This window comes from Clarias gariepinus, chromosome 25, assembly GCF_024256425.1.
Source record: "Clarias gariepinus isolate MV-2021 ecotype Netherlands chromosome 25, CGAR_prim_01v2, whole genome shotgun sequence".
Lineage (NCBI taxonomy): Eukaryota > Metazoa > Chordata > Actinopteri > Siluriformes > Clariidae > Clarias > Clarias gariepinus.
The window spans coordinates 22,669,202-22,694,761 of NC_071124.1; the positions used below are offsets into that span (position 1 = coordinate 22,669,202).

The following is a 25,560-nucleotide window of genomic DNA, read 5'->3' on the forward strand; positions in this document are numbered from 1 at the left end:
ACTCGCCTGTCACTTTCAGCATGTTTTTTGCATCGTTCTGTAGAAACTCCAGAGAATGATGTACTTGTGTGTGTGCGCGCGCGTGTGTGAAAAATTCCCAGTGGATCATCTGTTCATTCTAAAACACTCAAACTAAAATCATGTTTTTTTTTCCTTCTGTCTATCAAACCCCCTCCTGCCTCCCTCCCACTCTCACCGCATCCTAAGACAGATGGTCGAAGCATCAGCGACAACGTCATTAAATCTCCGACACCCCCTCGTCCCCACCTACTGTTAGGAGAGAGTCTCCTGGTACTGGGTTACACACACACACACACACACAGAAAGCAGTAAAACATTACATTTCTATTATATTTCACCGGGTTTCCAGTGACGCTCCCCAAGGGCGTCTGTGAAAATAAAACTGAGAGTCACATGATGTGAAAGACACGAAGACGTTTCAGAATGAACGTTAGGACGGTGGGTCGTCTCTCAGAGTGTTACGAGAGAAGTGTGCGCGCGATGAGGCTTCTTCAAACCAAATGATCAGGGTTTTTTTTTTTACTTTCCCACAAATTTCAAAAAGGTGCCACTATCCATCATGCTATATAATATCCTGTCCATCCACACACAGTCCTGCAGTGCCAGACGTGCACCACACACCACACACACAAAAGCGAAGTGCAGGTATGGGAAACGCATCACCGGCATGTAGCCTGATCCGCATAAAGAACTACACTATGTACGCCTCATGTCTAACATGAAATAGGTTTTCCAGCCGTCATACACAGCCTCGTAAACGGATCCCAATCTGCAGGTCGGGAGCTGGCGTCAAGCTGAACGTCCTGTGAGCCAATCCCCCCCCCAATCGGCCGCTCGAGGTTTGGAGAACGCCGTGAGTGGACGTCTGCCGTTTGGCCTGCGCTCCGTCTCCTGTCACTTAAAGCCTGGCTAAAAAAACTCACCGGAAAACACACACACATACACACACACACACACTAACCGCAGCTATATCATTCACACTGCTATACACATACATTTGATACGATATAAGGATATATTGTGTAAAATCTCAGCTCTATTGCAGACCTTCAAATTTTTATGCATTCTATTATAATCAGAGAATGTTTTCTCGGAAAGTTTCGGAATTATCTCCGACATTTTAGGAAGTATACACCTTAAGATAATATAATATAAGATATAGGTGTAAGATGATATATATGATATAGAATAGGATAAGATATACCTTTATTCGTCCCGCAGTGGGGAAATTATGTTACAGCATCAAAGAAAAAATGTGCAGATATAAAATAGAAACAGTACAAATATACACAGTACAGTCTATGAATACAAAAGATAAAATAAAAAACAGAACAGATGCCAACACAGGGTGGACCAAACAAAAACAAAAATAATTATATATATATATATATATATATATATATATATATATATATATATAATAAATAAAAAATTATATTATACATATTAAATAATCTATATATCATTATCATCATTCTGATGGCCGGGTCAGGAAGCGGTCACATGGTTGCAACAAATTTAACAATGAACATGAAATGAATAACAGGAACCATGTAGAGCAGATTATACTGTATGAATAAATTGTTTCTTATTTTTTTTAAAAAAGCACAAAAATTGTCTATATATGGAAACGTTTGGCTCACCCTGTAGATATTACTGTAAATCCACAGATAAATCACATCCTGCACTTAAAACTATTAATAAGTAGATTAGGGGTAAAAAAAAAAAAAACATGAATAAAAAAATTATTAATAAAGATAGTTATTTATTGCGATTCTTTTGTATGCTTTTGTATCGCCACATTGACTACGAAATATATTTATATTTTTTTTACTATTATAATTTTTTAATTCATATTAGAGATGAAGCGGTCGATGTGAGCCAGTGACCAGAATTGGCTGAATTGGATTCAGTTTGACCAGTAAGTGAGAAAACTAATGTTATAAGGTACAAGCGACATTTAATTAATCATGAAACTTTTTTTAAAGGTTTAAAAATGTAAAAGTAATATCAAATCGGGATATTCATAAAATGGTAATACTTACAGAATCGCAATTTTAATCAAATCCGCACCGAGGTATCATGATATATTGGGAGGTGATTGACTGGTGATTCCCATCCCTCCTGAATAATCTGTTCTAATAAGATACTAAATCCACAGCTAAATCTAAGGGCTGTCCGATCGATCGGCCACCAATCGATATCGACAGATAATCTCTTCATTTTTACAGTCGGGTCGTCTCCCTCTCTCTCAACTGGCCAATCACATAAACTCATATCATCAATCACATAAACTCATATCATCAATCACATGAACTCATATCATCAATCACATGAACTCAGATACATGAATTTACAAAATACAAAGCCACAACCACATGCAGTCGCCAATCTGGAAATATTACAAAGTCTCCTTAAAAGATGTAAAATTAGCAATATGTTAAGTTTTTTTTTTTTTAAGGAAACCCATATGAGAGGACGTCTGGTGAAAACTTAAAACAAACACACCTTATTCCCAAAGCAGCATGAATAATTTAAGCTAAGTCGACCCTCAACTCACTCAAAAAGCACAAGCCTAAAACCTTTATCATCACAAAAATCATAATGCAGAGAGAATAATAACACAGAGCGCTTTCTAGCTGCTCGGGTTTATCTTCCCGCTCCGTGTGTGCGAGCGAGTATTCAGCACGACTGCGCACACATTCTACATGATAATAATTTACATAAAATAATAAGAAAATGGAAAATTGTTGCCTTCCAATAATAAAAGTTTAAAATGTATGATGCTTTCTCAAACCTTAATTGTATTTGTGCACTGCTGTCTAGAATAGCTACAAATCAATCAATACAACATGAACACACTCCTAAACCTTGTGTAAAGCCTTCACAGAAGAGTTGAAGCTGCCATAGCTGCAGAGGGGGCGGAGCCAACATCATCATCGGAGTGTTTTATTTGAGAACAACAATTCTGAGATTAATCCTGATTTATTTCACTGGATCCTAATCTGGTCCAACATCTTCATCTAACATGAAAAGGGAGGAGTCTCCCACAGGAACACGACCCGAATCAAACTTCCCAGAAAGCAGGGAGGAGTCAGGGGAAGAATCCAGGACTGTGTCAGTGTGTGTGTGTGTGTGTGTGTGTGTGAGAGAGAGAGAGAGCAAGAGAGAGGGGGAATGTGAATACACTCTCACTTAATCTCAGCTCTTGTTGCATCTTTCTAGGAAGTCCCAGGCAGACATGTGAGCTATGCCGCAGCCAGGAAACACTCTGTGTGTGTGTGTGTGTGTGTGTGTGTGTGTGTGTGTGTGTGTGTGTGTGAGAGAGAGAATGAACAGGTGCATTAGTAGGGGAGATGAGATGAGGAAAGGGGATTATGAAGCTCTCGAAAGGAGCAAAGAGGGAAAGAGACGAGGTGACCCAGGTGCGACTCTCTCTCTCTCTCTCTCTCTCTCTCTCCACAGAATTCTGCTATAAATCCCAGAGTTAATCTGCTGTTTGTCTCGATATTTAACAGCATCACGAATAAGGCTACAGCACCACTCCATAATCATATGTTACAGGAAATGAATTAACACCCTGAAGTCTTTTCTTCCTCTTAAAGCACCAGCAACGTGACCCTGATTGCAAAATGTTATTCTTTAAAGAATGACATCATGCATTTTATTCCCTATACAGTTACGCTCATCACCAACCTTAAACACAAAGTCTTTCGATTTATATAGACAAAAAAAACTGCAACGTTTTGACACTGGAGACTCCTTCCATACAATATTTACTGTGTCTATATTTACATCACATTTTAACACAGTGTCCGAACTCCATTCACCCCAATGTTATATCGTATCAGGCTCGGTCGTATCAGCATAAAAAAAAATTTAAAAATGTAAAAAAAAAAAAAAAACCATGCATGAGGTTTACTTCACTATATCTTTTTTTTTTCAAAATGACTTTAAGTCCTGTCCTTAAATTGTGTGCACGAAAAAAAAAAATAATAATGTAAATGCTCACATTTGTGAAATTCCTCTCGTCTGTATTTTCTGTCTCATGGCTTGAATTTTTTTTTGTATTTGTTTTTAAACCAGGGGTGTTCGAGTCAAATCGGGACTTGTGATGACATTTCTCATTTCTGGTGAATAAACCACATGACATTTATAAAAGACTTTACACACAGTATAAAGAGAAATAAACCGAGTTGTCAAGATCATAACTGTGTTCTGTTATTATAAGTCCAGGTTTGACTTGAACGCCCCTTTGTCATATTACAGTATATTAAAATCGTCCCCTCTGATCAATGATCCGATATAAAAAAATATTTTATAATCATTGAGATGTCTAAAGTCATGAGTCACAAAGTAGATTGCAGGAATTAAATTATTACAACAGCAAATATAATGGCCTCCACAAGGCTTTTTATTCTGTGTGTGTGTGTGTGTGTGCCTCTTTCAGCACTGACTGATAACCCGTGCACGTGTATGCACTCCATCACTCATGCCTAACCTTCAAAATAACACACACACACACATATATATATACACACACATACACACACACACACAGTTTCACTTCACTCTTCAGCTCACTGAGGTTTCATCAGCACAGCTGTGGTACTGTCGAAGGTTGATGCATTTCACACGACCACCACTAGAGGCAGCAAAGCAACAAAAAAATCTGATGATTCAAGGCTTTTTTATCTGCCCTACAGGAGAGTTTGGTGATTATCTGTTCAAGGATGTTTTCCCACAGGGTCTATTTTTTCAAATATCTGAACTTTTAGTGGAAATTAGGCTTAGGAAAAAAAGAGCACTTTGTTCACACAGCTTTTTAAAAATTAAATTGTATTTGTCAATTAAAAAAACTCATTTTGCTCAATTTTGCCTCAATTTGGTCCATTTTGCACCCATACAGCAGACCTAGCATAAAACATCAATATTGATACAGTCAAAATTTGTTGTCGACTCTTTAGAAGTCTCCGCTTCAGAGTTCGCAGCCTCCATGTTTCAAGAATTTTCCTTTTTCTTTGTCTTTCGGCTGTTCCCTTTCAGGGGTCGCCACAGCGAAACATCTGCCTCCATCTAACCCTATCCTCTGCATCCTCTTCTCTCACCCCAACTAACTAACAACTAACTAACAAAGAATAGATTTATGGGTGTAGTGAGAGAGGACTTGTCAAGTCCTCTCTCACTACACCCATAAATCTATTCTTTGGTCTTCCTCTAGACCTCCTGCCTGGCCGTTCCAACCTCAGCATCCTTCTACCAATATATTCACAATCTCTCCTCTGAACATGTCCAAACCACCTCAATCTGGCCTCTCTGACTTTATCTCCAAAACATCTAACATGGGTTGTCCCTCTAATAAACTCATTCTTGATCCTATCCATCCTTGTCACTCCCAAAGAGAACCTTAACATCTTCAGCTTTGCTACCTCTAGCTCTGCCTCCTGTCTTTTCTTCAGTGCCACTGTCCGCTAAACGTTTAATACAATGAAACCTTGAATTGCGAGTAACACGTTTTGCGAGTGTTTTATAGGACAATCAAAGATTTCTAATAAATTTTGACTTGGAAAACGAACAAGTCTTGGTTTACGAGTACCGAGTATCATGATCACATGATCACAATCGAACCGAGACCGTGCTGGGTCTCTTACTGGTATAATCAACATCCTTGCATGCATGTATGGTTTACTATAACACTGTGACCACGTGTGTGTGCGTAAAACATATTTTATTGTGTGTCTGTATGCGTGTGTGTACAGGCCGTGTGTAAAGCAAAAGCAAGTCTCATTAGAGAGGTTAAAGATCCATTTTCTTTTCTGTATCAGCCTGCTCTTTGTGTCTGTGTATGCGGGCGTCATTGGACATTGTTCCACTGTACTGTATTTCGTTTCTGTATACACTGTTTAGTACTGTAGAGAGAACACACAGCAACCATAGAGAAAAATGCGGCTTGGGATAGTAAATTATTATAAGTATAGTATTTACTCTACAGTATCGATACCAAAGCAAAAACGACCGCACATACCAAAGAAATCGCACTTGAATGAGACCGTACATAAAGGGGTGACATCTGTATTTTACATTCTAGCACTGTGGGAGACACTGGAGTTTCCTATGAGCAAATTTGCTCTAAGACAAAACACTGTCCGAGATTCCCTTTGTGATTTAAAGGCCGTGATTTAAAGAGATTAATTTCCTTTGGTGCGGTTATGGTTTTTGGGAAAACAGAGAGATTTAGTCATGTGGATCGGAATGCTTTACATTATATATTTGCGTCAAAGGCATATAAGAAAGACTTAAGAACAAATCCGACTAACAAACGTGTTCCCGGAACGGAACTTGTTTGTAAGTAGGGGACTAACTGTATACAGGTTTATTACAGGTAATACAGGTAATGTATTAAGCTGAGTTTGAAATTAAATTAAAGTGTTTTGGGAGTATAAACATTTACAGGCGTTTTTTTTTAAACACATTTTTTACGCAATTTGCAGGTGCTCTTAACGTGTAACCACCACAAATTTCAGGAGTCAGCTCTATACGCTAAAGTCAAGGCAAGCCAAGTCAGAGACCACCATTCATTTTGCCAATTTGCTGTATTTTTTTTGTCTATTGTAAAGTATTATAATATTATAAAAAGGTTCCTGAGCCCGCTCATTGGGTGCAACAGTGTCAGTTTGGGCCAGCTTTTTTCTCAGCAAAAGGAACTGGGTTATAAGTAAAGAATTCTGATGTGAGACCAGTTGCATTGTAGAAATCAAAGCTATGTTTAACAATAAAACTAAGAAATTTACAGTAAATACAAACATGTGATGAGAAGGAGAATCACAGGATTGGGACTAAACACACCTATCTGTCCAAAAGAAAACACTTCAGACTGAGACTCATCTGAAAAAAGGCTTCGGTTTGCTAGGGAGCGTAAAAATTTGACTTTGGAGCGATGGAAAAAGGTCATGTGACTCGTCTGATGAGTCCAGATTGATCCTGTCCCAGAGTGATGGGCGTGTCAGGGTAAGAAGGGAAGCGCATGAAGCGATGCACCAATCATGCATAGTGTCCACTGTACAAGCCTCTGGAGACAGTGTTATGATCTGGGGTTGATCAGTCGCTCAGGTCTAGATTTAGCAACGTCATGTGGCAATAAAATGAAGTCAGCTGACCACCTGAATGCAAGTTGCGAGCCTTGACTCGATCTTAAATTCAACTGCGCCTTTTACACAAAGTAGAAAGTCGCTTCACTGGTGTTTTACGCACTTTATTTCTAAGAATATGTGGGAAAATGTTAGTAGTAAAATAATCCAATTAAAGCAAATTATTATCAACTTTTAGTCAGTTTATCATTTCGTTTTCAATATAATTATTTTTATGGGGTCCAAAACCAAAATGAAAAAACATAGCGACTCGTTTTACAAATTTCTGACTGTGCTCAAATCTAAAATAAAATAAAAAATTATGAAAAAATAGACTTACTTATTTTTTTTTCTTTCTCCACACAAGTGGCATAATGCAAAAGTTTTCCCTTGTTTCTACACATTGTTTTATTGTATTGATTTTTATTTATTAATTTATTTTTGCATCTGAAGAGCATGGCAATTTTTATGCAATAAATAAATAAATAGATGATCTAAAAATTGGCGCTCGTTATTTTTTTCCAATTTTTGATTTGGGTACAAAGTCAGAAATCAAAAAAATGAGCTGGTATTTGTTTTTGTTTTTTTGTTTTTTTCATTTAGTTTTTCCCAACAAATATTAAAAAAAATAAATAAATAAAAAAAGGTCTTCAAGGTTTTTGTGTTAATTTTTAATATCGAATGAAATGAATGAAGAAACAATACATGGATTACTTTCCAATAACTTTAAGTACTTTGTTCCTTTTACACAACAAGCTTTTGCAAACAAAAAAAAACAATGATTTTATCTCTGCTACAAGTTATTTTCTTTCCTTTTCGGTGAGATAATACATCACGTGTCCTTCCCCGTGTCAAAGAGAACTTTCCTCTGACACTGGAGACTCCTTCGAAAAAATAAATATACTAAGTGCACATCTTAAATAAACAAGCACTATTTAAACAGGATAAAAGCACCTGACTATAACTGACCTGACGAGACCTTCGTCATTACACAACACTGTACAAAAAGCGAACAATGTCACAGTGTCTCAGTGTCTCACACACTGGCTTAATAAAGCGAGTTTCTTGCGACAGCAGCAGCAGCGGACCGGATTTTTGACTGCGTGGGCGACTATCCTGAGCGCTCCAAAACACACGGCCGAGTTAATGAGTGTATGTGTGGGTGCGTGGGTGTGGACGCGGCAGAACAGAGACGCTCTATGCGAGGTTGCATCATCCGTTGTGCCGCACTGATGACTCCGTCAACCTGTAAGACACTTCCTGTTGGAGGGGGGCGGGGGGGGGATATGGGCAGGTAGTGAAATAAAATCACTCCTGATAAGAAAGTGTGACGAGATGAAAACAGAGAGTGGAAGAACCGGGGGGTTAGGTAAAGGACAAATTCCTTTAATGATGTGTTAGAGATCTCCTTCATTTCCTCCTAATGAAGCAAACGAAAGACGAATAAAAGGGCGAGGTGGAGGACGTCCTCGTCTCACCTCCTAATCTCTACACACATCTACAGCAACGTCTAAACATTCCTCTTAACCCTGATGAGGGGCAGAGGAGAAGAGTGAACACGCCCCGCCTCTGAAAACACAGCAGGGGGCAGCACAGGTGGAGGGCTACACAGAGAGAGAGAGAGAGAGAGAGAGAGAGAGAGAGAGGGTAAAGTGATTTCAGTGTGAGGTGATGAGTATGCGTGTGTGTGTGTGTGTGTGTGTGTGTGTGTCAGAGAGAGAGAAGAAGAAAAGAGAGGGGGAAATTAAAGAGCAAAAGAAAGGAGTAAAAGAAAAAAATCATTACATAAATAGTAAAAATGAACTGAAATGAGAAAAAGAGAAAATAAAGACGGGTAGTGCAGGAGACAAAGAGACAGGCAGTGCAGGAGGCAGAGAGACAGGCAGAGAGACAGACAGGGCAGGAGGCAGAGAGACAGACAGGGCAGGAGGCAGAGAGACAGACAGTCCAGGAGGCAGAAAGACAGACAGGGCAGAAGACAGAGAGAGACAGGCAGTGCAGGAGGCAGAGAGACAGGCAGAGAGACAGACAGGGCAGGAGACAGAGAGACAGGCAGTGCAGAAGGCAGAGAGAGACAGGCAGTACAGGAGGCAGAGAGAGACAGGCAGTACAGAAGGCAAAGAGACAGACAGGGCAGGAGACAAAGAAACAGGCAGAGAGACAGGCAGTGCAGGAGGCAGAGGGACAAGCAGTGCAGGAGGCAGAGGGGCAAGCAGTGCAGGAGGAAAAAAGACAGGCAGTGCAGAAGGCAGAGAGACAGGCAGTGCAGGAGGCAGAGAGAGACAGGCAAGGCAGGAGGTAAAAAGACAGGCAGAGAGAAATTGGAAGGTGGTGACAGAGAGGCAGGTAGTGTAAGCAAAAAGACAGGCAGATGAGACAGTTAGTTCAGGAGGCAGAAAGACTGCCTGAGAGACAGGTAGTGCAGAAGGCAGAGGGACGGGCAGAGAGAGACTGGCCGGTGGAGACAGAAAAACAAGGAGAGACACAAGTAGTGCAGGAGGCAGAGAGACGGGCAGAGAGACGGGCAGAGAGACGGGCAGAGCTGAGGGGGTTAAAAAGACAGAGAGAATTAAAATAGAGAGTTAAAATAACGGGCTCCTCTTCCTCCTCCATCTCTCTAGTACAGAGGACAGAGCTGTCAGTCTCGGCACTCCAGACATTTACAGCCGCATTTACTACTATTTTTGACACACACACACACACAGGTAAAAATAGGCCCACCTCCCCCCTCACCCCTGTATAAAGCCTCCTCCAGCGTTATGGACGCGGCATAAACTTATGGTGTCTCGCTGCACGTGTGGTCATGTGACCTGTGCTCCAGACACAGAAGTGCTGAGGAACGTTCTAGAACAGACGCTCGGACACGAGTGCTGCTACTGATCACAGGTTGATATTAGCGTGCAGCACTAACCGAGCAATGCTTCTGAGGAGAGACACCAGGCAGCTTTACGCAAGGAGTCTCCAGTGTCAGTGCTGTGGATCAGTCTCAAAACGACACACACACACACACACACACACACACACACACACACACGTTGGCAGGTCGCTAAATAACATTGAAAGAAGCCACTGTTTAAACAGACCGCCCTGTTTTGTTTAATCGTTACATAAGATCCAGCGCTAATGGATGGAAATGCTGCTCGCGGTAATGGGTAAATGATCCTCGTAAATAAACTGTTAAAAAACAACAAACACACGCACATTATAGCACTCAGCCTGCTGTGTCTAAACGTTTCCCTCCGGAGATACGGATCTGTGAGGCAGCAATCCAGCCTTTTTAACCGCTCGGCTAATTATAGAGCGCGGTTTAGATCATTTCCGTCCCAAACGCTTGCACAGCATGTTTTCAAAAGCACACACCTGTTGGCTTTTGCATACACCACTTCCTTTGGTGTACACACACACACACACACACACACACAGGACGCAAAAACACACACTTGTGACCGCTTACCTCGGTTTTAATAAAGATCACTGTGCGAGCCTTGTGAAGCATTTCTGCTGAAGTTCCGTCTGGGGAGCGTTTCCTGTCTGTCAGACGTCTACGGCGTCTGCGCGTCTGCACACCTGCCCCGAGAGACGGCGCTCGATCCTGTCGGAGTCGGACCCCGAGTCGACGCTGGAACTTTTCATCACGGAGGAAAGAGGAGCTGTGCGAATGGCTGGCAGAGTGCGGAAGGGCAGATCAAGGCTGCAGACGGGGGGTAAAGCAGGCGAGAGGCGTGGAGGCTCGAATAACGGCACTCCAGGCATAACAGGAATGAGATACGCGGCGCGCTCGGCGCTCTGCCTTTCAGCTTCCGGACAGCGATGCCGCGCGACTAATGATGGATGAGGCAAAGCGAGAGAGCTATGCGGCGCGAGCGTGGCCGGCATACCTGAGCGAAGGGACACATTCACACGTCTACACACGTGTACGCACATCCTGAACTAACAGCCTGACACAAGCTGAGCAGGCATTCACACTACTACAACACAAAACCACAAAGGGTCACGGGATAAAACTTTACTGAGGTGATGGACACACACACACACACACACACGTAAACCAAGCTGTGTGAACTTACCAGCAGTGTGCCGTGGAGCTCCTGATCACTTCAGGCCCTGAACACGAGCGAGTGTGTGTGTGTGCATGCGGAGGTCACACAGCCATCGGACTCGCCATCAGTCCAGTCCATGGTTTAATACAGCGCTCGCAGCAAAACGGTGTCATCTGAAACACATAAAAACAGACACACACACATACATGCACACACACACACACACACACACACAACAATAAACAAATGAACAAGCAAATAAATGAAATATGACCAACTTTTGATAAAAATGACTGATAGCGAGGCCACACCCCCTTTAAAAAAAACTGACAGGTAGCAAGGCCACACCCCCTTTAAATAAAAATGACAGGTAGAGAGGTCACACCCCCTATGAATAAAACTGACAGGTAGCAAGGCCACACCCCCTTTAAATAAAAATGACAGGTAGAGAGGTCACACCCCCTTTAAATAAAACTGACAGGTAGAGAGGCCACACCCCCTTTAAATAAAACGGACAGGTAGTGAGGCCAAATTCCCTTTGAATAAATTTGACAGGTAGAGAGGCCACACCCCCTTTGAATAAAACTGACAGGTAGAGAGGCCACACCCTCTCAAATAAAATTTACAGGTAAGAAGGCCACATCCTCTACGAACAAAACTGACAGGTAAAGAGGCCACACCCCCTTTAAATAAAACTGACAGGTATTGAGGCCACACCCCTTTGAATAAAACTGACAAGTAGAGAGGCCACACCCCCTTTGAATAAAACTGACAGGTATTGAGGCCACACCCCTTTGAATAAAACTGACAAGTAGAGAGGCCACACCCCCTTTAAATAAAACTGACAGGTAGTGAGGCCACACCCTCTCAAATAAAATTTACAGGTAAGGCGGCCACATCCCCTATGAACAAAACTGACAGGTAGCAAGGACACACCCCCTTTAAATAAAACTGACAGGTAGTGAGGACACACCCCCTTTGAGGAAAAATGGCAGGTAGTGAGGCCACACCCCCTTTGAATAAAACTGACAGGTAGAGAAGCCACACCCCCTTTCAATAAAAATGACAGGTAGAGGCCACACCTCCTTTAAATAAAACTGACAGGTAGAGAGGCCACACACCCCTTTGCGGAAAAATGGCACGTAGTGAGGCCACACCCCCTTTGAATAAAACTGACAGGTAGAGAGGCCACACCCCCTTTCAATAAAAATGACAGGTAGAGGCCACACCCCCTTTAAATAAAACTGACAGGTAGAGAGGCCACACTCCCTTAAATAAAAAAATGGCAAGTAAGGAGGCCACACCCCCTTTACATAAAACTGACTGAACAGTTATAGAGGCCACACCTCTTTTTTAATCAAATTTACCGGTAGACAGGCCACACCTTCTTTGAATACACAAGCCCACAACCCATTTTGATAATAAATGACAGGTAGAGAGGCCACACCCTTTTTTGCTGGGTCTTATTTTATTTACCTTTGTGAAGAATTTTTTTATCATAATTTTACCTTTCTAGAGATATTTAAATAAAGGATATTAATTTTTTTTAAAAACGCATCGGCACCATTGCAACTCCAAATTAAACCGCAACTGATAGGTTTGAGTTTTGTCCCTAACTCCAGTTCATTCCCTATTTAGAGAATGTGGACAAATCAGCATGACTGCTCAAAGTGTCAGGAATAAAGAAAATAAAACATTTTGGCTTTTAAAGAAGCTTTTTAGTTGTAATGGACACTGCAAGACCGATGCATCTCCATCGTAAATGTAATAAATTATTTAAATCGATTTTGGAGTCAACTTGATGATACATGAACCAGCGCACTTAATCGCGATTCATAACTACAGTAAATGCGCACTAAAACCAAGGCGATCTTTAGAACTCTGATATCCACAGCGATCAGCGTTTCACTGAATGTGCTACAGTATGTGTTAGGTTTTATTCTGAAGTGTCGTACTGGACGAGCTCGTGATCTGTGTTTGTTTATTTATTTGATGATGTCAGAGCAGTTCAGGGCCACACTGTGTCTATTCATCGCTCGTCCTCCATTTCTCTGGAAACATAAAGCTGACCAGTGTTTCTTTAACGTGCAGCTTCCCTGTTATTCATCAAACCTCCTCCGTGTCCCGACTCTGGAACAATGCCGTATTTACTGAAGCGGCTGAATTACGCTCTGCTTAATGTACAATGTTAAACGGAACTGCTGATATGAGGAGATTAGTCAGCATGAATAATACACTCAAACCAGACCATCCCTCCACACACACACCTCCTCCTAATTCTCCTGCCTGAATGACCACACAGTTTCCTCTTAATCAGCTGAGCAAACTCAATGACATCATATCACTTCACGTCCTAACAGCAGTGTTGGTCTTCACTGCGCTTCATGACTTGCTGGCAACCACAATGAAAAACCACATGAAGGAGCCATGACAGAACGTCTGAAATGCTGGCCTCCCAGGAACTCCTTGAAAAACCCAAACATGTGGAAATGTAATTATGGTGCAAGGTCAGGGCTGTACATACATGGGATGTGGTAATAACTCCCAGCTGAGTTTCTGTAACGTGCAAGTGGTGCTGGTGAATGATCATGTGTACAATCATTTTTGAGTTTCAGTAGAATTTACCCTCTCACCGCCTGAAATTTGGCTTTCATCTTTAAAAAAATGTTTTGTGTTTTTTTCATCAAAGAAAATAATGCCTAAAAATATTTGTTGATGACCTTTTTTTTCCTTTAAGGTGACGATGACTAAATCATCATGCAATATTGTTGATGAAAAAATAGAAGACTAAAATGTGGTTTTTAAAAAAAACATCTGTCTTTATCTTCGTCAACATATAACGTCCGTCACCATCCGCCGCGATACGTTGTTCATTCATTACAGCACGAGTAGCACTGTTTCTTGGGTCACGCCGCGTGGCGTATCAGGAGCAGTTTGTGCGTGTAATGACGGGATGTTACGAGCTCAGTCGAAGTTTTCGTCATCACAGCGGCATTACTCGGCCGAAGGACAAGAGCTTTATATTGACCCGGAAAAAAAATATTGGTTAAATTTTTTATTTTTTTTTAAGTAGTAATATTGAGGGGAAACAGTTGAGTTTGCAACACAATTGCTGGAAAAAATTATAAAAAACCTGAAGAGATGCATCAAGGCAGACCATAAAAATCTCAAACTAGGTTTCTTTATGTTTTGTTATAGGTGATTCGTATAATGTGTATTTTATAGCTAAACCATTGGCAAAACCATTAATAGATAAAATAAATATTTTAAGCTAAAGACGTCAGATAAAAAGATTAATTTTAAAATGTTAAGATAGTTATTTTGTGAAGAAAAAAAAAAGGATTTAAGGTAGACTACACTAGATTGACTGTAGGGTTAATTAATAATCTTTATAAACTGTTAAAAGGTTACATTTTCATTGACTGTAATTAGACGTAAATACTTAACGGTTCCTTTGACTAAAACTAGATTAAAATGCCCAGACTTTAAGTCGACTAAAACTTGACTAAACAAAAATTTAAATTCAATTCAATTTTATTTATATAGCGCTTTTAACAATGGTCATTGTCTCAAAGCAGCTTCACAAAAATGGAAGAAATTCATAAAAGAAAAAAAATAATAATAAAAAGATTATATATATATATATATATATATATATATATATATATATATATATAAATAAAATAATAATAATAATAATTTAATAATAATAATAATAATAAATTGTGTATGTGTGAGAAAAATATGTCTAGATGATAACGAGATGAATGAATGAAATTTCTCTGATGAGCAAGCCAAGGGTGATGGCGACAGTGGCAAGGAAAAACTCCCTGAGATGGCAATAGGAAGAAACCTTGAGAGGAACCAGACTCAACAGGGAATCCCATCCTCATCTGGGTGATAACATATAGAGATGATAAAACACCATGTGTGTTATGCAGCTAAAAGTACAATATAACAGAAATTCTTTAAATTAACATGAAGTCCAGTTCAGCACAGGGATGAGTCAGTAGGTGCAGAGGGCAGATGGGATCTGGATCACTGGGAGCACAGGAGCAGGATGTGTAGCTCCAACCATAATAACCATAAATGGGACTAGATTGACTACATATGATAAAAACTAACAGGGACATTTATCCCGGGAGTAAGACAAAAATGGTAAAATAGCTGACAAAATCAACACTAGATACATTAAATTTTTTATACAAAATTTCATTGGAATTGAACATCGTCTAATTTCTGTTTAAAATGCTTGTTCTCTCTATGCGTGTATGTAATATTTCCTTAATGCCATTCAGGCCTGTATAAAAGTAAGATCTCTATTATTTTATTATTATTATTATTTTAATGACCAGTAGTTAATCCTTGTCTAGTTGCGAAGTCACACTGTCAGAGATTACACCATTAAAAAAAATAAAAAATTAAATTCCAGAATCTATACAACTTTTACAGAAATTGCTAGAACTTTACTAGGAAGTCCTCGTCTGGCATCCCTGGTTTCATTATTCTGTGTAAGGTACAAGTCTGTACACCTGAAGAACCTCCCAGAGCTGCAGAACTTTGACAGCTTTAAAGGAGCTGCCTCTCGAGACCGGTCAGTGGGCGGAGTCTCCGACGAGCCACCAATCATCAGGACTCTTAGGAATGTCTCCTGGCGCCGGCCCGAATCACTCCTCCACTGTACGCCCACCTGGAGGGGAAAAAGCAGAGACTCCACCCCCTTCTGCAGTCCAGCACACAAAGGGCACTTTTGTCCCGTTGCACGTAAGCGCCGTGTTTCCTCCGAGGCCCGGGCCGAAGGCTTCGCCGTGGGAGCGAGTGACATGAGCGACTTCCAGGCGAGAGGTTTGATTTGTATTGAGGTCACCAGATCTGAACACGTTCAGGGGAGCAGAAGGCAGAGCTCAAGTCCTGAGGGTTTATTATTCATCGCCCGTCCTGAACTGGTTGTCTCCCAAGACGTGCGGTGTAATGAACTCCTGAGTTAAGATTTTTACTTCAGTTTAAACTTTATCTTTAAGTTTAGCAGCAGTGTGACGGGGCCGAGCCCTCGATTCACCTCACCCTCAAGGTAGCAATGCGATGGCGGTTTTATTCCGCCCGCATGTCTCACCTCCGTACCAGACAACCACATGCTCGTACCTCCGTCATCATCATCTCTGAGCTCGTCGCCTCGAGCCAAGTCTGTGCTGTAACTTTGTATCGAGTTGCATCATTGCATTCTGGCAATTTTGAGTCCAGCATTGATCCAAAGTATCCAAAAGCAACAAAACACATCACAGGACTTTCTTTCTCTTCAACTTCACTTCACTCTTCTTTCCTCCATTCTTCACTTGCCTTCTCATTCTTTTATTGTTGTGAAGCAGCTTTTAGACAATGACCATTGTTAAGAGCACAATATAAATAAAATTGAATTCTTATATTTTCCATTTTCTTTCGCTTCCTATTACGGTCGACTCCACATCTTTGCATTTAATTTTCTCTTCCTTTTTTGGTTTTCTCCTTTTCTCTGCTCTGCCGTTCCTGTTTTCAACCACTTTCTATTTTCTTTAATCTTTCTTTTCCGTCTGTTGATTTCACTTCCTTTCTGTCTTTTCTTTACTTCTCTTATTTCTCCTCCCCTTATGTATATACAACCTGAATAAAAGTTACCTTAAAATGTTTTTTTTATTTAAAAAAAAATCTCTTCTTTTCATTTCTAGTTCCTTTTCATTTCTTCATTCCCTCATTATTTCCTCCTCTTTTCTTATCTAGTTCTTCCTTTGTCCCTTTCTCTACCTCGTCCTCCTCTCAAACTGCCTTCCTTTTCTTTTTCTATTGTCTCCACATCTTTCCTTTTCTTTTTTAACTTGTCTTTACTTTTCTTATCTTTTCTCTTCCCCCTTTATTGTTTTTTTCTCTCTCATTATTTTCTCTTTCCTCATTTTTTTACATCGCTTCTCTTCTTTCTTTTTATATTTGAAATTTTACATATTTTCTGTCAAGTTCTCTTCTCACCACTCTGTTCTTCCCTCAACCTCACTCTCTTTACTCAATTCTGCTCTTCTTTTCTATTGTAATTTATTGTAATGCTTTTTTTTTTCATTACTCTTCTTTACTTTTCATTTTCTTTTTTTAATTTCTTCACACCTTTTTGGTTGTTTACCCTTTCTTTCATTTATTTATTTTTTTTGTTTTTTATATACTTCATTAACATTGTATACAGTTCCTTGTGCAGATCTTTTTTTTTTTTGAGGAATAAAGGTGAAGGTAGGAGGAGCCAATACACAATAAACAACGCACAAGTCTATCGCCTCAGGAGCGACCTCGATCAGGACAGGATGAAAGCATGAAGCAAAAAGTCACTAGTTTTAAAAGACAAGTTTTATAAAAAGGCCAGCCGTCGCCTTACACTTACGACGTATTTTAAAGTCTCGCCCAGGTACGCCGAGATACCGAACCCTAGACGTCAGCAATACGGAGGCCTGTGAAACGTCTCCAGGCTTGCAAGTAAAAAGATACATCATAACAATAGCTCTGAGGTCTCGTAATGACAAGCGAAAATGAGACGGAACCCAGAAACTTTAGGATACAAAAGTAAAACAGGAGCAGAGCGATGAAACGCTGAGGAAAGAATCGGACTTAAAATAAAGCCCTGAGGTACTCCAGAGCTGGGGAACATGATACATTCTCAGGATAAAAGAAGAACTTCGCCTCTCAGTCTTTTCTACAACACGAACTCTCAGTCTTTTCTACAACACATGATATGTAAATCACAATACATAGGTTTAATCATAACCTGAAAACCAGCGTAAGTCTAAAGTAACAAACCACACGTGCTCTTTTTGCAGTACATAGTGCACTATGAAGAAATTACGTTACTTATTGTACGCCAACAACAAAACAAGTCACAGAAGCACTTTTTGCAAGAAAACACATCTGATATTAGTCATGGTTATGTCGTCTTAACACTAGAAGCGCAGAGTACCGACTTTGCGATGGGGGGGGGAAAATACTGAATTGAGAAAATTCATTAGTTCGTTCATTCTATTTGAAGCTTCTGAACTTCTCTGATGTTTTTTAGTGTGAGAGATGGAGCAGGAGCAGCGATTTAGTTCTGAATTTGCTTCCGTGAAATTATCGCTAAAACAATGTAATGACCCCTCCTAGGATTTAAAGCTTTATTATTGCGTTTGAATAAATCAGATATACCACAGCAGATAATAAACTATGCTATGTCATAACCAAAGCAAACACCACGATTATGTCTCGTTTCATTCAGTGTTGCTAGGCAATGGACCACGCGCCTAATCGGCGGGAACGATTCGATAACAGTTTGGTCTTGTGAGAATAAATAAATGAGTAACACCTTTGGCTGAAACTAATTATCACTAAGTACCCTAACACCATCGATCATAAGCTTCAGCTGAAACTAATTCTATACATATAACAGAAAATGTAGATGCAGATTCCAAATGTATAAATATGCATGCTATTATACATCACACACACACTTTTCAAATAAAATCGCTATTACTCACTATTACTATAACTACAGTTAACACACTGAGCCTTTAGATTTATTATGTGTAATTAGAAAAAGCCACACGTGTAGGGTTTTGTGTCATCTTATATATTGTGTTCTTTAAATTTGTAATAGATTTATTAACTAAAATAAATGACCATAAAATTAAAACATTGTCAGGACGTTCTACTGCGTCAGCAGATGTCGATGTCATTCAGCCCCGCTTGTGTTTTTGCGTTATTATACGAATGAAATGCAGTAAGCTGTTATGAACATCATAATTTTTTTTAATAATAAATATTTTGACCCCCGTTGCTCTGTACCACCGCTGGCAAAACCTTATGAAATACAAGTGAAACATTTAACGAATTTACAATCACAGTACTAAAATTACAGTACAGATTTAGAATTTAAATTAAATATAGGCGTTTCTTATTTGCATCGAATTTAAGCAAATTAAAATGTATACCTTTAGTATATATAATCTAAAGGCTATATCTAGCCTTTAGATTATATCATGTATAGTAACACGTATAGCCAGAAAACTGACTCTGGGTGTGCATCAGAAAAAGTTTGCCAGATGAATGTTCAAAAACGATATAATAAAACTATATAAGCTACATAGCCTTTATAAGACTCCACTTTTATATAAGCTCACTCACAATGACACAAAAATGTTATGATTTTTTTAAAATAATGAAAGCAAATCGGGTGCGCTATTTTGTATTGTTTTTTGGTGAAATTGAGCGCGTCAGAGTGTATACTCTACAAGGGCACTAACTGCACAGACCAAACTGTTATCTTCTTGTACTGTTATAAAAACTCTAAATATAAACAGACAAACAAAATACAGGTAAACGGAAAAGTGAAGTTGTTTAGCTGTTTATCAGCAGTGTCGCTATGCAGATGTTACACACCGTGTAGTTACCGAAATCTTTGGTTTAGTTCTCATTAAGTGGCCACACATCACTTCCACATTACCCTCGCTTTTTTTTTATGATTATTATGTGCGCATAAAAAGTGAAACAAGGTTTATAAAACGCAATAATAAAGATTTATATCCTCAGGAGGGGTCATTACAGTACATTGTTTTAGCAAAAAAAAATCAGCTTCATAAAAGACTTATGAAATAATCTACACATGACGACACCGGATCATCACCTTGCTATAATTAGACAGATTTCCCGCGTGAAGCTTACGTGGCTTTATCACTCACGTATGTGAAAGTGGGTGTAGATGACAGGAAGGAGCCTCAGGACTGGAACCAGATGAGGTGTTTAAACTGGGAGGAGCTGCTCATTAATAAAACTCGATACAACTCGATAAGTGTGTGTGTGTGTGTGTGTGTGTGTGTCGTGAATCCATGAGCGAAGTCACGTCCTGCTGAATGATGAACAAAAGGCAGGAGATCACAGCAGAAGCTCGTTATTGTTTATCCGAGCTGAGTGTGACAGGAGAGGGAAATTACGCAGCTTTTAAGAGATTAGTGTACAAACATTACTCATATTGCATGAAGAATGGCTGTTGAGTCATGTGAAGTCAGCAGACTGACATCTAATTCCTTTCATCACGGAGTACAGGATCACTGCGGCTAATGCTAAGTTGAAGAGTATTAGCTCGTTCTGTATTACGGGAACATCCCACAAGACCTGTTGTTTAAGAGATTTGCTCTGACCCGGTCATATAGACACCTCAATTTGGCCCTTGTCGCTCATATTATTATTATTATTATTATTATTATTATGATTATGCTCGCCTATTTTTTCCCACAAATCCCACACCTTGACAGCTGGCACTATAATGAGTTAATCGGTGTTATACACACATCACCTGTCAGAGGTTTAATGATACGGCTGATCAGTGTGTATGCATCATGATATTGCTTTTATATGTTATTGTGTAGAATTGTGTGTGTTTGTTTCTCACTAAAATAAATAAGAGTAATTCCATCTCAAATCAACCAATGAAAGAGAAATTTTCCACCATCACCTCTCAGATTTTGCTGATTTTTTCACCAATTGTTGATCTTGCCATGAAAATAAAAAAACCCCAATTTTTTTGTCCCAACTCCCACTCGTTAAAAAATGGCAGCCATCTCAATTTTTGGCCTCAAAGTGCTTTTAGACATGCCACGCCCCTTTTTGAAATCCTCTTTTCCTTGATAACTCGCTTGCTTTATGTCATATGGAGATGAAACTGGGTATATTTATGTAAGTTTTTATGTAGATTCAGATTCTGCAATCGGAATTTGGCTATCTGCTGTGGTTATGGAGATATTTCTGAAAAAACTTTTTTTGGGGGTACCCCTTTTCGACCCCCCAGAACCCAAGGTCTGTATGTATATATGTTACTCAAAAAAATAGGGGTTACTTCACATCACCTTATCTTGAAAATAAATAAAAACCAGGGGTGTGTTATGCCCTGTTTTATAGAAATCATCAAAAATTAATTGTCCAGGTTTTGCAAATGTTTTACGATTTGATACACATTTTATATACAGAGAATGTACATGGATGTACACAATAGGCCTTATCTACCAGTAAATGTGTCATTTTATGGGGGTACATGTAAGATACATGTATCACTGTCAAACTGTATCCTGTAACTGAACCATTCAGGTTCATACTGATCAGAAAGTTGAATTATCTCCTACCAACTTCATGAGTGACCTCGCACTTAAGGAACTTGGTGATTGCATCATCTTTTTCTTGGTGCTAATTAAGTGCAGAAAAACAAAAGCAGGTGAGTGTGTTTTATTTATGTTCATTTATTAACTGAAGCTTTCCAATGTAGTTTGTTATCTTAATCACAATCTGATTACAAAGACCTGATGGCAAAGCTTGTCTGTTCTTTGGATTCTCGTGACTATATGTTGCACAGGTGTGAGCAGTGGCCCCCTAAATCAAAACTATCTGATTATCTTGATTAGGGCAGGGCAATATGGGCAAAAATATTTATCACGATATATATTTAAATATTTGCGATAATGATATAACTGACGATATGATTGACACGAGACAAAGCAGCTGTTTGTATGTGCATTAAAGCTATATAAAATTTTAACAGTGCAAATGCAAATTCCACACCACTGAAGTTGCACCATTTTTACAAACCAATTCTGGTTCATTTGTTTCATTCAACGATCCGCTTTCGCCTTTCTTATTCTCCGCCGCCGCCAAGCTTTTTCCGCCATAAGCGTTTGGAAACAAAGGCACTGCACATGCGTGTTTTACCCATATTCTATCGCGATATTTCATTTTCTTATCATTGCCTAACATTGTACCGGTATTACCGTGAAAGGTATGATATGGCCCAGCCCTAATCTTGATGGTATATTTGAAAATGCTGATTTGGACCCAGATGACACTGTTCAGTTCAAGCAGTGGATTTCATTATGAGGCTTTGTGAAAAATGTGACCCCCGCACAGCTCATCACTATACAGCCAAGGCCCAAGCTGCTTATTTGAAAGAACTGAAAAAGAAACTTCCCATTGGAAAGGAGGCTGTTATCCTCATGGATTTTGCTGAATGTTATTTTTTATTTGTCAGGATGCTGTTCAAGGTTTTCATTGGGATACATCCCAGGTGATTCTGCATCCTTTCGTGGTTTACTATAGGGGTGGTAGTGAAAACAATGGTTCACTAAGTTGCAAAAGTTTTTGTGTCGTCAGTAATGAAAGGGAACACAATGCTATTGTTGTTCACAAGTTTATTAAGGTTCTCATGAATCCACTGAAAGTTCTTCTACCAAATTTAAATCATGTGCATTACTTTTCAGATGGTGCAGCCAGCCAGTACAAAAATGATAATTTTTTTTTTTTACAAATTTGTGGAGGCATTTTCTATCAAAATGACTTTGGTAGCTACAAAGTGCATGCCTTTTCTAGTTGATATTTTTTGTGTCACTGCAACTTGACAGGTCTCGTACATGTACATGTACCTTTTTGTCTTATTCCATGAACTCTTTTTTGTGGGCTTTGTTCTTTCAGAATCAGATACCCAGGGTGATGAAAAAAAACTGTGATTAGTCCTTTTAGTGTAGAGAGATGAATAACGTCATTATCAGTCTTTGACTAGACATGCATTACAGAAGAATTTGAGGTAACTTTTACTTTGAAAGGAGCAGATTTTATGAGTATGCATTAAGTATTCTACAGATATTGCAGTACATTTCGGTGTGTCAAATCATTTAATGTTGCAAAACCTGGACAATTAATTTTTGATGATTTCTATAAAACAGGGCATAACACACCCCTGGTTTTTATTTATTTTCAAGATAAGGTGATGTGAAGTAACCCCTATTTTTTTGAGTAACATATATACATACAGACCTTGGGTTCTGGGGGGTCGAAAAGGGGTACCCCCAAAAAACGCAGAATTATCCCAGAAATATCTCCATAACCACAGCAGATAGCCAAATTCCGATTGCAGAATCTGAATCTACATAAAAACTTACATAAATATACCCAGTTTCATCTCCATATGACATAAAGCAAGCGAGTTATCAAGGAAAAGAGGATTTCAAAAAGGGGCGTGGCATGTCTAAAAGCACTTTGAGGCCAAAAATTGAGATGGCTGCCATTTTTTAACGAGTGGGAGTTGGGACAAAAAAATTGGGGTTTTTTATTTTCATGGCAATATCAACAATTGGTGAAAAAATCAGCAAAATCTGTGATCATGTGGTGGAACCCTCTGGTTGATTTGAGATGGAATCACCCATAAATAAATAAAGACAAATTAAAAATAAAAATAAGTCAAGGATGAAAAATTGAAAGAAAAACATTTTTGAATTTTTTTTAAATAAAATTTCTATGTCATCTCCATTTCTTCCAGCTTCTAAGGAGCGTCTAGTTTTATTTGGCAAGGAAGTAGTTAAAATCCAAATTTATGTTATTTTATTTCAATTTATGAAATTAAACTGACCTGTCCAAAGAAAAAAAAAAAAATCAGAAAGTAAATTAAAATGTTAAAGGTGTACAATATTAACATTATCTTTCCTGCTTCCAGTCACATTTTACTAAAAAAAAAAAAAATATATATATATATATATATATATATATATATATATATATATACATACATACACATGTACAGTAAAACCTTGGATTGCGCATAACTTGGTCTGCGAGTGTTTTGCAAAACAAGCTAAATTTTTAATGATTTTTAACTCGATATTACCTACAGATAAACCTTGGATTGTGAGTATAATTACAAAATATTGGTATATTACAAAATGTAATATAATACATCAGAAAAGAAAGCAGCGCATTATATAACCGACACCTTTTCTGACAGACTGGAACTGGAAGCTGCTGAGTTTTGAACGCCAAATAAGAACTGTGAATGGTTCTGCAGGATTCATGCAAGTCTGCAAATACTGACTTTGTTTTGTTAATTGCTGTTTACTGTTGTTTTTTTTTATCATTCTATCAAAGCTACAGCATTTATTTGCATGTGCCCAAGATTGCAATATGAACAAAACAAATTATCGTGACTGTATGGTTTCCAAATGCGTTACTTCACACAATCATAATCATTTAAAAACAAATTCTTCTCTACCTCGCATTACCTCCATCACGTCTCCACCATGGGTAAACATCTCGGGTTTGCCAAATCGCTATGCGATGACCTCATAGTTCATGATTTAACAATAAGCCCGAGATTCCCCACGAAGCAACCCAATGTTATACAAACACGCAATATTTCCTATTTTCTTCATCATCATTCCTTTTATTAAGCGATAAACTCAAAATGCACCAGCAACTGTATATGTTTCTGCATAATTTTCATAAAATTTCTGCATGTTTTTAAATTTTTTTTTAAGTTTAATATCCATTTTTAAAACTAAATTTGGATTTACTTGTTTAGAAACTTTTTCAAACGTGTCGACAGGGTAAAACAAGTTCCTCACAGGAGTAGAAGAATTACAGCCGAATAAAATATATTTCTCCAAACACCCTCGCCTAGGCAGAAAGGACGACACTGATGGACCCGTCTGATTTATTTATTCCTACGCTTTACACGTGCATATTTTTGGTTTATTTTTCCTTTATCTGGAGCTTTTTTCGCCAGTTAGTACTTGATGAAAGACAGTAGAGTCTGCCCCAAGGCTACATTCTACATCAAACAAAAACCACAGAGAGAGAGAGAGAGAGAGAGAGAGAGAGAGAGAGATCGGTTTGAACCTGGAGCGCGTAATTTTGAAAGTTGAAGCCTGTCGATCGATTGTACATCGCAATCTCTCTGTATACAATTTGTGCCTTCTTGAAGGATAGGAAAACCTTTTGTTTGTTTGTTGGTCCATTAAGTCGACTGTCAAACCAAACCGGTAGTGTTTTTTTAAAGGGAAAGTAATCAAAATAAACAGCCTGTGAAAATTTGATCGATTATAGGTTCTGAATGTCGATTTCGATTACTTTTCGATTAATTGCCCAGCCCTAGTCTATAAAATAAGTAATTATTATTCGTATAAACTCTTGATCTGATTATTTCTCTCTTGTTGAAATAAACATACTCTTTCTTTGCATGTTGGAGGTAACGAAGTTTCCAGGAGGGAGAATTCTTCGCTCTGTAACGCGCAGTTAAGCATCTAACCAATCCGAGACAAGCTTACTTACTAAAAATATCTCCTCAGAGCAGCATCGATGCAAACAGTTAGGTTGACTTTTTTAATCGAGACTAATTTCAATTGAACTGAAGAAATATTGTCAGTTTGATTGTTAGCACTAGTAACCAAAGAAAAAAATTTGCATGGACAGTTAGCATTTATAACCAACTGGAGTAAAAGAGAAAAAAACATGAGGGCCTTCGCACATTTATGACATCAGCACTATAAAACAGCATTATCAGAGCGTTGGTGATGACGTCA

The 25,560-nt window shown here is 38.9% G+C and overlaps 1 protein-coding gene across 1 annotated transcript in view; it reads right to left on the reverse strand.

The window, feature by feature from the left end:
* tnk2b (tyrosine kinase, non-receptor, 2b) overlaps positions 1 to 25,560 on the reverse strand; it is a 67,341-nt gene that overhangs the window by 37,640 nt on the left and 4,141 nt on the right. Inside the window, exon 2 of the mRNA XM_053486414.1 lies at positions 11,216 to 11,361. The gene's annotated coding sequence lies outside the window, so the exon portion shown is untranslated. The remainder of the gene's footprint in view (positions 1 to 11,215; positions 11,362 to 25,560) is intronic.